General features: G+C 44.1%; 1 long non-coding RNA gene across 1 annotated transcript in view; it reads right to left on the bottom strand.

Moving 5' to 3' along the window:
* Positions 1 to 13,131, bottom strand: part of LOC117779280 — a 55,755-nt gene that overhangs the window by 34,937 nt on the left and 7,687 nt on the right. The window contains exon 2 of the long non-coding RNA XR_004616974.1: positions 6,085 to 6,171. This is a non-coding gene — a long non-coding RNA (uncharacterized LOC117779280). The remainder of the gene's footprint in view (positions 1 to 6,084; positions 6,172 to 13,131) is intronic.

Raw genomic sequence — 13,131 nt, 5'->3', positions numbered from 1 at the left:
GGCGGATCCCAGGCAGCGGGGGCAACAAGTTGCTCGCCTCACCTTCACAGAGCAGCCAGTGCATCAATCAGCAGCTAATCTTTAAACTCAGCGATCACGGTGGCGACACAAACTTTGATTTCCCCTTCTCTTTGCCTCGCTGTGACCCAGTTGCGGCCGCGTGCAAGGTGTGAACGAGGACGTGCATAAACAAACGGATTACAGACGGCATGCTTGAGGCATATGGTGGGTGGCAGCATTGTACATATTTGAACAGAGAGGCTCTAATTCGAACAAAACGAGGGCGACATGTCAATGAATACACTGATTGTATCTGTGAGGGATCAGGCTTTCACCGAACATCTGGTGGGCCATTATGGAGCATACACTAATGATCAGCCATGCAATATTGATGAGCCATTGATCTCCGACAGTCATCGGATTTTACATTATGAAATGTACTCTCATGTTAAGAAGAACGAAGGAACGACTTCCTGCTTTTGTTGGAGATGGAAAGACCAGATGCAGATATTTAGGTCTTTTTAATGTGTTGGATGATGTTTGCACGTCATGTGTGTGCAATTCTTTGCAGCCGTCCGCCCCCCCCTCGTGTATCCAACCTTTTCTTTGAAGTTTTCTGAGACATGCTAAGCAGGATGTGGAGAACCAAGATAGGGACCAACTAGTGGAGGTGTGGTTTCAAGATTCCTGCAAAACCCTGAACCCGGCTCTCCAACCAGATACAACCCATTTGAGACGGGAAAGAAGTCAAGAGCTTGATCAGCTCTTCATTCAGGGCTGCTGTGTTTAACTTGCCAGAAGGCTGGGGCCGGTTATAGATTTAAAAACTGATTATATTGTTTAGTTTTTAAGATATAGTAGACAGTCTCTGTGTGTTGGACCTGTGATACACTGTGGATACCCAAAACAAGACGGTCAGGACCCATCTGGGGTTGGTTTAAACAAAAATTTTGAAATTATATTCTGGTTAGGTCATGTTGGCTGGGATATCTAGCCTGTTTCTTTGATTTTAACATCCTCTACTTATCCTATTCCTGTCTTTTACCAAACATACCTGGTTATGAGCTTGTTCTTAACAGTTCACATCTGCTCTCCCCCACACTAAAAAAGTTTTCTCCCCACCCATTTCAAATTAATATTCTTTGCTGTCGAATGGTCAGGACCTCAGTGATCTCCCGTCTCCTCTGCTCAGAGCAGTGTGGCGCTGAGGGCACGGCTCCAAACAAACTCAGGTCTCCACGGTGGAGAGTCGGGCTGAACTCTGCACCTTACTCTGCTACCTCATTAGCCTGCATACACAGCGGCATCTGTTCCATCACGAACCCTAATATGACTGCGTGAAACAGGAAAATAACAGCTCTCGTTGGACCAGGTGGGATTAGATGGGCGATGACCGGAGTTCACTGACCGCGCGGCACCATTCGGCGTTCATGCATTTGAAGAGAGGAAGAAGGAAATAACCCTATTTAGTGGCAAAGGAATAACCAAATGAACCCTTTCAGATGGGATGCGGTCGTAGTCTGTTGGTTTGTCTGGTGGCTCAAAGGGAGCTGATGAAATAAAAAAGAGAGAAAAAGGGAAGGCGAGGGAATCGACAGGCAGAATGAGTGGGGTCATTGAGCACAACGGGACCACAGGGCCCCGCTCAGCTGGAGGGACTCTGGCGGGAGACGAAGCTACCTATCTTACGGTGACAAGCGGCAAATGGGGGCCCATTACCGCGCGGAATGCTAATGCCAAACTTTGGGCCCCGGGGGAATGGCCCCGTTTCCCCCTCCAAAACACAGGGAGAGGAGACCTGCCAGGGTGACATGCATGACAGCCCCCATTCACACCCACAAGTGCAGGAGATAATAACTGTATAAATCACAAGGGACTTTTACACTCTTTCTTTCCCACTCCTTCGCTATACTCTCAATCTGTGTCTTGACTGCTTCTAACACTCGCTGTTCCTAATTGTCCCCATGTCTATTTTTTCCTGCTTCCCCTCCCACTCTCATTCTTTATTGTCTCTTAACAAATCCCCACACACACACACACACACACACACACACACACACACACACACACACACACACACACACACACACACACACACACACACACACACACACACACACACACACACACACACACACACACACACCCCTTCAGTGTGCTCTCATTCATTGTCAGATGGATTCCTTGAAAAAGAAGCTGAGGACAGCTGGTGAAAACCATTAATATTGATTAAACAATCTCCGTTCATCATATCCAAAAATAGTGCTGCCACTGTAGATTGAAATGCACATTACAGTATATGCACAGGAACAGGCTGCAGTAATAATTAAGCACGCACCATCAACCCCTGTGCTTTGAAATATCAAAGAATATTGATTATTATTGAAATGACGCAGTGAAAGGTCTTTTCTATTTTCCAGCATCCCTTTGACTGATGCGTTTCCCCCTCGATGCACGTCTCTAGTGTCAGGAATTTCCAAAGCAACCGTCTAAAATGTGGGTTTTCTTCTGGTTGTATTGGAGAAGAGGGGGAACAAACAAAGTGCGGGTGAGAGATGAAGAGCAGCGAGATGTGCAGAAAGGCAGACTTGTCTCTCCGCTCCCTCAGGCCTGTGGTGCGGGCACTGACTCTATTTGACACCGAGATGCAGCGCTGAGAAAGACAGAGTGGGGCAGACACACAGAAACACAGGGAGGAGAGAGGGAGGGAGGGGTGGGGGGGGGGGCATCAGAGCTCTTGTGCCTTCAGGGGCTGTGTGAATGTGAGTCATGCCATGATGGGGCGACTTGTTCGGGGGTAACATCACCCTTGTAACTTTCCATTCGTTCGGGGACTTCAGACAGTTTTGACTTTCTTGTTTCTGAGTGGCACCGAAAGAACTGAGGTCAAGGGGGGGGGATAAACAGACATTTCTCAAGAGCAAAGGGGACATCAAGGGCATCACAGAAAGTTCTGTTGTATTAAATGTATATATAGAGGAAACACTTGTAAATGAGTATGTAAGTAAAGCTGGACCTGACCTGAGATTTCGGAAAAATATAGCAGAAATTAAATGGGGAAATTCAGTCAGCAGTGTATCATGTACTGTAAACAAACTATAGCTGTGGAGCTGAAACTCTAAATAAATGCTGAATTTACTCTATATGCATGAAAACAACCATGATTTGCTTCACCATACCAACTTTAAAAGGTGATAATATTTACATTTGTATATTTGCCGATTGGTTTTGGTTCTGTTTTAAAAATGGCCCATGAATGCATCATCCAGCTTGTCGGCTAACGTTTCCTCTGCAAGGTGATTTTCCATCCTGCACTAATATAAATGGAATCCAGTGGCTGCCTGAAGGATATGAAATCGGTCTGAAAACACGGTTCGCTTTGAAAAATCATTGGCAACAATGTAGCCTGCATAATTAGTAGTTAATGGGCTAAAACATGCAAAAGCATCTGTATGATTCTTTAATTAGTTTTTGGCCACATAATTCATTTCAGTTTTTTTGCTATTAATCATTTTGCAAAAAAAATGAGAAATGTTTTAGTGCTATTTTACAATGAAAAAAGCGACCGCGCTCCGACAGTGTTCTGAACTCCCACTTTCAGCTTCTAAAACCTTTTCCCTCGCCCCGACACCACAAGGCTTTTGACTGCACCAGTGAAAAGTGAGGCCACAAACCACTAGGGAGTGATGGGAGTAAAACCTTTGGGTAATGCACTCCACACAATGGCCCTATTTACTGAGGCACCTGAACGAGAGCTCCATGGTGCAAAACAGCACATTACTGTGTGGGAGGACTGTGTAGGATTTTCCAGACCAATCACACGGTATCCTGCATGCGGCAGACAATAAACACGCGAGAGGGAAAGTGGATGGTGGCAATTCTGGAGTGTACAGGTGTGTAGGTGTGCATGGATGAGAGGGAGTCTGTTATTTTTATATAGATCAAACACTGTGCGGGGATATACAGCGTGTGCCGGAATCTTCCTGTACAAATATGTGCTGTGCATTGTTACATAATCTTAATATGATTGGAAAAGGAGAAAATGTAAACCGTGTATAGTTAAATAACATTTTCAAACTCGAATGTCACTCAGCCGAGGGCGTAACTCCGCCAAGCCCCAATAGTCCCCGAATAAAACCACATTTAAATTCACTACATACGGATTCCTTGGTGTTGGTTTATATATTCCTTGGAAAAATGTATAAGTAGAAAGCCTACACTGTATATAAAGATGGACGACATGACAGCTCCCCCAAAAGTGAAGCCAAAGCGTGACCTTGACCCTCCTCCATGTTAGTGACTGGAACATTGACCAAACTAAATAGTCATAAATAAGTAAATAAGTCTCGTGATTGGTTGAACGCATGTATTGACTGGACCTCGCTACCATGGCAACCGAAGATGCCAGCGTTTGTATCCAGGATATCTGGACTTCATTTCTAGAGAGTGGGAAGAAGTGGAGACCCGTCGTCCATCTTTATATACAGTCAATGGTATAAAGTTAGAAAATGAACTCGTCTAATTAAAGAGGACGGTTTTATGACAGAGGATCATTTGAAACTTGAATACATTTCCTCGACTTTGTAATTGTTCATCTTTTTCTTATCTGCACTTTCTCTTCACATCTTAACTTTGGCAAAGTAATGAAGCTCATTCACACAGAACAATGAAACGCATTGTGAAGGAGGCTAACCCAGCCCTGTGTGTCCATTTACTCGTCCATATACCTGCCGGTCCTTCTGGTTTGTCTGCCCATTGTGCACCATGGTCCATTTGGCCCCACACAGTAAGAAACAGAGAGGTTGGTGTTACAAATCCCATCTGAATTCCTCAGTGAAAGGGATTGAGTGCCCACGTTGTGACTGTGCATTCCAAAAAGCAGCGGGGCGCCCTCTTTGATATCGGCCCGAAGAACAAAACCCAGCTCCACTGCCTATAAGGTGGCATTTTCTATCAAAGCAAAAGGCCATAATCCAGACTTATACACTAAATCCTATGTACACTGACATAATGCCCCCTAAGCTGCCTAATTCCTTCTCGAGCCCTCAATGTTTTCTCCACTGTCTCCCTCTTCTTTTTTCCGTCCGTCTTGCTCTTTTCCTTCTCTCTTACTCGCAGTGAGTGCATCATCTTCCCTCGCTCTATCCCTCCGCACATGCCAGTCGGTTCACCCACTTCACAGTATTCTTCTTGTTGTGTTTTCTCTCTCTTCTTTTTTCCGGCTCTGGCCTTCCCTTTGTCTTTCCCGTACACATTTATAGTCGTCCCCCCCCCCCCGCCCCTTTTTGTTTCCTCTTTATCTATATGTACTCCCATCACAACAACAACAATAATACTCTGTACTTTGCCCAAACAACTATCCAAGTGCTGGCGGGGTTGCTAGGATACTCGGCGACCATTGTGATTGGCTCTCATTATGACTTGGATTTGCCGTTTAATCCGGGAGATGTAATTGGCCTGCTCTCCAGTGTTCAGGGAGGCTTAACTCCTCAGACGGGCGCGCATTTAGCAACGATGCAGCGCTATCGTGTATCAACAAACACAGCGAGCTAATACAGATGGAAATAAACTCAATTTTCAGCTCAGATCAGCGAGCGGGGGAAAACAACGCACCCTTTGTTTGCCGTCCTGCTCCACAACAACTGTCGGGTCAGTGTGGAAAAGTCAAGTCGCTTGAACGACGCGTGTGTGTCACCGTCTGCACGTGGGTGTAGCGAGTGATCATTGCGGTGACACCACACAGGACTTCAAGGCGGCGCCGTCACGTCGGAACAAGCTGTGGATTCATGATGGAGGACTTGTCACACATACGTGAGCACACGCACGCACACGCACAGGCGTCACATGTGGTGATGAGACATTCAAATGAGTGTGTGTGTGTGTGTGTGTGTGTGTGTGTGTGTGTGTGTGTGTGTGTGTGTGTGTGTGTGTGTGTGTGTGTGTGTGTGTGTGTGTGTGTGTGTGTGTGTGTGTGTGTGTGTGTGTGTGTGTGTGTGGGGGATCACGGTGTGATGAGCGCTGCGTTACATGACAACCATTCAAGGGTTTTGTTCCTAAGAATCAAGAAACATATTTTTAACTCACCACAGGTGTATCTGAGCCTTGAAAGCAGTTTTGGTTTTGGTGCCTCAAAACTTCCGCCCCCCCACCCGTCACAGTGGGATTTAGTCTCTGAAAGAATTAAGAAAAATTACAATTTGAAAAAGCTCGATAGTAACTTTTCTTTCCAGGAACAATGTTTTGGTTGATTTCTTTAAGAGGAAATAAAAAAAAAATACATTTCTTGGAAAACGGCAAAAAGTGTGTGGATAATCCCGGATAACCTACAAAAAATACATTGTGTTTAAGCTTTTTAAATGTAATTATTCCAGTCTCAAAGTAAATTCCTTTCACCTGCATTGTGTTGGAGTTTAGCAGCAGATTAAATAGCTGCTTGGCTACGTACGAGACGGGATTAACAGTAAAACAGGCAACTGCCCAGGGGCCTCAGATTCCCCCAGAAGCCTCAGGTTTACTCCACTACTGGGTCTATACTTCAGTGATTGAAAAATTGTAAGAAAAATTATGTTCATTATCAATAAAAGGGACATAATTGATTGGAAAGGTCAGAAAATAGGGAGAAGCTGTGACCAGAATAAACTCACCGCCGGTGAAAAGCCCTGAAAGTTTGGATTTTGTACAGAAAACCAAAAACTCAACTTTGAGAAGCTGATACCAATGATTCTTGCTTTAAATAAACGACTTACGTGATTATTAAATTATCAAAATGGTTGTTGATTTATTTCCTGCCAATCTAATGGATTAATGGCAGTTTTTCAGAACTGGTTATATTCTGGGTCTCATACAGTTGAGATTAAAAGGGACCAAACAAGAGATGTTTGCTCTGGGGCCTCAGAGAAGGTTAATCTGGTCATGGCTAAACACCATTGAGTTGAAAAATATGCTATTTCATTATTTGAGTGAATCAACCCTTTAAAAAGAGTATTTTATTCCATATTTCTGCAACAGAATCTGATTTGATAATCTATTGAATTTATGTCTGATTTGGTCACAGATCAGGATTTTCACTCAACCTGTGTAAGAATGCTCTTCAAATCAAATGTACTTTAAATATATATATCAAGGACAAATCGTGTAAGAGCCAGAAAGGTGAATAAAAGTAAGTTGAATATTGCAACTGCCCTAAAAACACTTAAAGATAAATCACTTAAAGGGACATTAGGCTTTATAACCTAAAAACCAGAGTGTAAAATGTGCCAGACAAAGTGTGACGGTTATTGAGATACATGGCTGAATCAACATGCTTACAGCCATGTCTATGTGCATATGAGTGTGTCTGTGCTAGCCAACACTGATTCAGGATATATGGGATTCATACCTCCATTAGCATGTAGACAGTCTGCTGGGCTTACATGGGTGGGACACAAACCACACACACCACAGCACAGACACCGGTTTGAGCAGCCATCTTTGCATTGACTTCCATCGTTTCATTCACTGTGGACACACAAACCAGAACCTTAACCATGACTAATTCACTTCTTACCCCTCAGATTTACCAGCAGACCTACAGAGGTAACACATACTTGTACACACACATACACGGAGACAGCTGCTGGTCATGACGGACGCCAAGTGCAAGAATTTTTACAGGGGCCCACCCTCACCCTGACGTGCACACACACGAGGAGTAAAACACACCTGGACTCCACAATAAAATACACATTTTACATAGTATTGGATGTGCATGAAAGAACAAATTAAGAAACAAATGACAATATAGCCACAAGTGAAACTATGATCCAATGCAATTTATATGAATAATCTACAAATGGTTTAATAGTTTGGTCAATACCAAAAAAACTCAAGACCACAAAAAATACAAAAGGTTCAGGATTTCACACACAAGCGCACATTGTATTTTGCATTAGTTTTACCCACATTAATATGTAACCTTTCTAACACCAGGGGGGAAAAACATGTCGTGGAAATTGGCTTTTTCCTCACAGCAGACACAGATTATTGGGCACAGCATGCGTCTGAATATAAAATGGAGGAACATAAAGAAACTGCATTTGTATATATATTACATACTTATCATCGTTTTGTGCGTCATAGAAAAGGTTTGGCAAATTTGAACTTTGAATATTAAGTTTAGGAAATTAAAGTAACTGCATTGGAAGCTCTTTAAGTACGTGGTGCTTGGTGGTTATGTTGCTTCGCAGTAAAAACCCATGAAAGAATGACTTTACGAGAACGCACGAGTATCCTGGTAGTTACCGATTGTTATGCTGAGTGCATATTGAGCCGAGCAAGCATGTCTTGTGTCCTAATGATCGCTGCACGATACAGTACGTGTACACATACAAGCCAGCGTGTGATAACAGCTCCGCACACAACCTTGATTAATAGCTCTGGCCGTGTGTGCGATGCCGATGATGGCGGCTGCTAAATAAGGATTAGCCCATGATGGCCATGTTAAAGCTGCTCGTCAGGCGGGGGGGGCAGTGGGTCAAAGTGTCGACTGTGCCCGTCATGGAGCTACATCATCTGAGGTGTGCTAGTGGGGAGATAGGAGAAGGTACAGCCTCATAAAAACGGGCTTATCCTGCTTTCTGTCCGTCTTCGCAGTTTGTGGGGACAAGATAATAAGACACAAGAGGGACCTATTCATCTGTTGGACATACATTTTTGGGGTTTGAGGACGTAAACCTAATCATAATGGCTGATGAATAAAATCCTAAAGGGTTGGTTCAACTAAATAAACTATAAATATATTCATTCATTTACCCTGAAGTGGTGTCTCGTCCTGCAGATAGTTGAAGAGGATGGAATCTCATTTGATCTGATCAAAGCATTGAAACATGACACTGAGACAAGAGGAGACATTGTCCTGGCTATAGAAGCTAATCCAAGGAAAACAGGTTCATCAACACAGGGACTATTTCTTCAGTAGAATGTAGTTCAAATGTAAAAGCTGTTCACATTGACGTCTGACGTTTTTTTATGATTATTATTATGGAGTGGGCTCATTGCTGCCCCTTGTGGTTGGTGGTGAGCAGTAATGAGGCCTTAAAGCTTGGCACCAGAATAAGAAGAAGCTGCACTAGAAATAGTTATAGAAATAGAGATAAATATAGAAATAGAAGAAATACATGATTTGTCAGTATTTTTTTTACATTTACTTAAGGAAGAGAGAATATTTCAAGCATGAGAACTAACTGGTTGTTTTGCCAAATGCACATTTGGTTCACGTCCCCAGATTAAACGGCGTCACACAGCTTCCCATGAAACTAAGGGATTTCTCGGGTACCCCAGTGGTTAAGGAGTGAAAGTGCCTGCCTCCTCCCAATGCAATGAGATCTCAATATAAACTTATCTGCCTAAATAAATTATATATTTATAATAATGGTTTGTTAATCTAACAGGGGCATAAATGAAGGACCAGTTCTTTTTTTTTTATCTGCACTACAAAGGAGGAGTAAACAAATATTTCGTTGTCAGCCTTTGACTCGAGTGTTTCCTCATGGAAAAGCTTTAAAAAGCAGCTCACAGGTTCAAATCCATGTAAATATGCTCGGATACCACGGGACCCCAATAAGAAAAAAAGAGCTCACGTGCTCAGCAAACCTTCCCACAATGTGTAAAGGTTACATCAAACCGTGCTGCTGTCCATCCAACTCCCCCAACTCCCCCACCGCAGCGTCTTCTCGGCACAAGCTCAGTCGAGTTGTGGTTTTTCATGTGTCTGACTTGTGTTGTTGTTTTCTCCTGTGGGCTGAGTTTTACACAGTCTGTCAATCTCCTGAGCGTCACACATTATAAGGACCAGTGGAGTGAGACACCAAGAGTGATGCCTCTGGGGAACAACTCGTCTCCCACCTCCCGCACCCCCACCCCTCTCTGTTTGTCTGTCTTTATCCTCCAGCCTCTTCTCTTTCTCTCCGTCTCTACCCATCTCCTTGTTTTTTTTTCCCCCTCTCACTGACTATCCATTTCTCCTCTCCTCTTCGTCCCCTCCTCTTCCTCCGGCAACTCCCCGGACTCCTGGCCAAGTTTGAGTGAGTCTGATCCCCTCTGTTTGGAGAGGCTACGCTACATCTGTTGGCGCGCTTAGTGCTCGAGTGGTCGGCCAAGCCCAGCCAACATCCCCCAGCATGCATCACAGCGAGTGTGCAACTAATGAACACGACTGAAGGAATGTGGCTGCACCCGTCCCCTGCCTTTTTTTTTTCGTCAGATAAGTTTCGCTCTCAATGGGGGCACTGTTTACGACGGTTCAGCCCGGAACAAGGAGTGGAAATATCGAGTCATATGACCATGAAATGTTTGTGGAAACCTTTCAGATGAAACCGGGACACGCTCCATGTGCTCCTCTGACTTTAGAGGAAGAAAGTCAATGAGTCATGTGTCGATCCCAAGTGAGAGACTTTCCCAAAGAAAAAAGGCAGTTGAGAAAACTTTGAAAACGGTGAGAGCATCCTGACCCCCCCCCCTGTACAACAGCTGACAAGAAGTCAAATGAATAAAAGTCAAGAGCCAAATGTGGGAATCAACCTCCTCTGCTCTTACAAATGCCACTATGTGAAAGATTGTGTCTTTGGATGAGCATGGAGATGGGTTGAAACGTAGAGGGGGGGTTGTGAGAGAAATATCAAAATTGAAGGCTTTCACCACAATCCTCTTCTGTGAATAGCCCCGGCATTCTTCTGGATTTAATGAAAGCTTCCAAAGTGAGCGAAAGCCTGAAAGAGCATTAGTTGGCACACAATGGCGGCCTTAACTGTAGGTATTAAACCTTAACAGACGAGACCTAATTGGCTGACCGGTGAATAGGCCAATGGGTGGCTGACTCCCGGGCGGCGATGGCAGAATGCCTGACCGGCCAACAGCTTGCCCTTGTCTCCTTCTTTCTCCGGCAAATGAGAAAAAGTTTGTACGTCCCTCTTGATTGAACACCCGTATCGACTTCACATCTCACCCCCCCGCCCCCCGCGCCCGTTCTTTTGTTTGGGGGGCTTTGCTTCACTTGTGAGATTCTTTATTGGACGTGGAAAAAACCTCAGCTTCCCCCTTTTTTTTTTTTGACGAATGTGACCACCATCAGTTCTTTCATCTATGTATAGCACCCGAGTTGAGATCCATTCCGCAGCAGACCCTTCTCGGTCGCACCGTGCCGCCTGCATTTAACTTGCCTTCAAAACCAACAGCAAAACACTCAGTCAAGTGGAGAGAGAGAGAGAGCATCGGGCCCTGGGATCTCTTAGGGAGGGTGGATGCGGGGGTCCAGGGTGCATCCAATCACTGACTCCAATGAAGTGAAGTACTCCCTGGCCAACGGAGGAACAAGACAGTGGAATGGTCGAGTACAATCATGCAGTGAAGCCCCCCCCCCCGTTATCTAGCCAAGTGTGCTAATCAAAACCGTGTGCGCCTGATCAATACCAGTGGACTACAGATTGCACTCCAGGGGAACTGGTGGAGGCTACAGGGGTGTATCAAAGGCCGGGGGAGAGGGTACTGATAAGAGAGAGTGCGAGGGCTGGGGGGGGGGGGGGGGTGATGCCGTAGCCACAGACAAGTTGAGTGATTTGAGCGGGTATGAAGTCAGACACTGTCAGGTCCATGGAGGGAGAAAGATCATATACTCCCACACACACACACACACACACACACACACACACACACACACACACACACACACACACACACACACACACACACACACACACACACACACACACACACACACACACACACACACACACACACACACACACACACTGGGAAGTCAAGCTGGTGTGTGTTCTCTTGAAATGCACGTTTCCTTCGGTGTAATCTGATATTCAGCCTGGTGTTTAGGAATTCCTGACCGGTAGAAACTGAACCTTCTGAAAACATCGGTCTTGGCAGATGCGTGTTGAGATAAATCGACCTCAAACGACCGGATCATCACACAATATTGTTGCCACTGACTTATATTTTTCCGATTGCTCATGTATGGCAAGAAAATAAGGGCTGCAACTAATGATAATTTTCCTTCTTGAGTAATGCACCTATTATTTTGACAATTTTATTTTCAAATTGTTGACTAAAGGGGCTCATTTAGTTTTGTATAAAAATAAATCTCAAAAAACTATATTTCAGAGGGTTATGCTTAAAAAATAACCTAAACATTTAATCAATTATCTAAATAGAGTGCATACATCCACCAAGGTGTAATACTCCCCTTTTAAATCCACTGGAGATAATATGGATCCATACTAAATGGAACTTCATCTCACCTATAGGTCCATTTATCAAGGTTTCCAGAGCTTTTGATTAGCACATGGTTTTCAGTAGGACATGGATTTCTGAGATGGATATTTGACTGAGAAGCAGAAAAAAGCATTTTTCAGTGTGGGTGGCAAACATTTAGATCCGCAGAGACAGAAAAACTGGAGACAAACATTTTCTATATATCCTCTGCATACACGTGGAGGAGGCCTCACATTCCCCACGCTGTAAATAGCCCATTTTAAAATGTACATCAGAAAACAGAAAAGAGAAATTGCTCCGGAGAGACTCAAGCGAAGGCCGACCATGTTAAACTCTTACTTTGGCTGCAGCCACACACACACACACACACACTTTTCCACCGAATCATCACCACTTACTTTAAAAAATGTTTCGACACTGCATTAATTGATTAAAATCCAGCTCAATCAATCCAACCGCATTCCTCAGCTTTAAGTGTGAAGTCCATTGATGCCAATTTGGATCCGATCCTGCACAAAGGATGAGATGATTTTAAAGATCTGTCTGCCAAAGCTGAAGAGTGCAGATTTGTTTTTTTTTCATGATGTGCTTATGAATGCATTAATACTAAACAGTGCAACGGCAGCCCTGGCTGTAATTGATGCACGCAGATCTGCAAAAATTAGCAATGTTCTTTAATCCTTCTGTCATCGCTGTGTGCTTCGAAAACAAAAGAGATTATGGAGGGGGATTTAAAGCATTATACTTTTAATTCTAATCACATCTATAAAGCCGGAGCCTTTTATCCCCCCCAAAATATTCCTGTTGCTATTTTTCAAAGAATTCAACCTCATATCATGCAAAGTATTAGTCGTTGGGTTGTGGATAAACTCG

The sequence above is a fragment of the Hippoglossus hippoglossus genome, chromosome 18, assembly GCF_009819705.1.
Source record: "Hippoglossus hippoglossus isolate fHipHip1 chromosome 18, fHipHip1.pri, whole genome shotgun sequence".
Classification (NCBI taxonomy): domain Eukaryota; kingdom Metazoa; phylum Chordata; class Actinopteri; order Pleuronectiformes; family Pleuronectidae; genus Hippoglossus; species Hippoglossus hippoglossus.
This window is presented reverse-complemented; position numbering and strand designations above follow the sequence as displayed.